This window comes from Gavialis gangeticus, unplaced genomic scaffold (assembly GCF_001723915.1).
Source record: "Gavialis gangeticus isolate Ggan-Ray unplaced genomic scaffold, GavGan_comp1, whole genome shotgun sequence".
Lineage (NCBI taxonomy): Eukaryota > Metazoa > Chordata > Crocodylia > Gavialidae > Gavialis > Gavialis gangeticus.
Window position 1 is genome coordinate 67303539 of NW_017728992.1, and position 908 is coordinate 67304446.

The window sequence follows — 908 nt, forward strand, 5'->3', positions numbered from 1 at the left end:
TGAAGCCAATTTCCCAGTCAGCGGATCGTGGTGGACCCAAGGCCACAATTGGCCAGTTTAGCCAAAAGGTGATCATGGGATACCAGATCGAAGGCTTTTTTGAAGTCAAGATATACGACATCAATCTCTTCTCCCTTGTTCCAGGTGATGGGTCACCTGGTCATAGAAGGAAATGAGACTGGTCAAGCAAGACCTACCCGCAACAAACCATTGCTTCACAATGGCGTCTGGTGGGCTTCACTGTTATGTACCAGTCAGTTGGACCTTCCCTTTTTCTCTCCAGCCCTCCTCTGATAATCTCTCTTCCCTCACAAGGCTCATGTGTCACGTTAGGTGGGAAAAACTTCTAGCAAACACCCTCACATCAGGTACCTTCAAAATTAAAAATGTTAACATACATTACTGTAACCTGTGTTAACAGCAATGGCTCTGCAACTGCTTAAATTGAACCACTTGTAGTTCAAATAAAATTAAGGTTGTATGATTGGAAATCTAGCTGACTATTCCAGTAAGCATAATTCACTACGCAAATAGTGCAGCATGGTTTGTTCTTGTACAGTCGGTCACCTACCCACTTGAGAGTGAATTTAGAAGTCCATAGAGACTCAAGGAGTTGGGCCTAGGACTTAAGCATGCCCACATTAGTTTTCACCTCATTTACCTACAAGTTGTCTTCACTGAATTCCATTTTGGTTTAAGCTGGAGGAACAGTCTAAAACCAAGCTGATGCTGAATTCTCATCTTACCCTCCGAAATACTAGCAGCCTCTTCCACTTGGTTTCATCTCCAAATGTTATAACTCTATTCTCTGTTCCACAATCCAAATTGTGAATGAACACAATGAACAGAAATGGGCTCAGGACAGATACCCACTCAGAACCACTCCCAAGTTGATAATAAAGGATTGG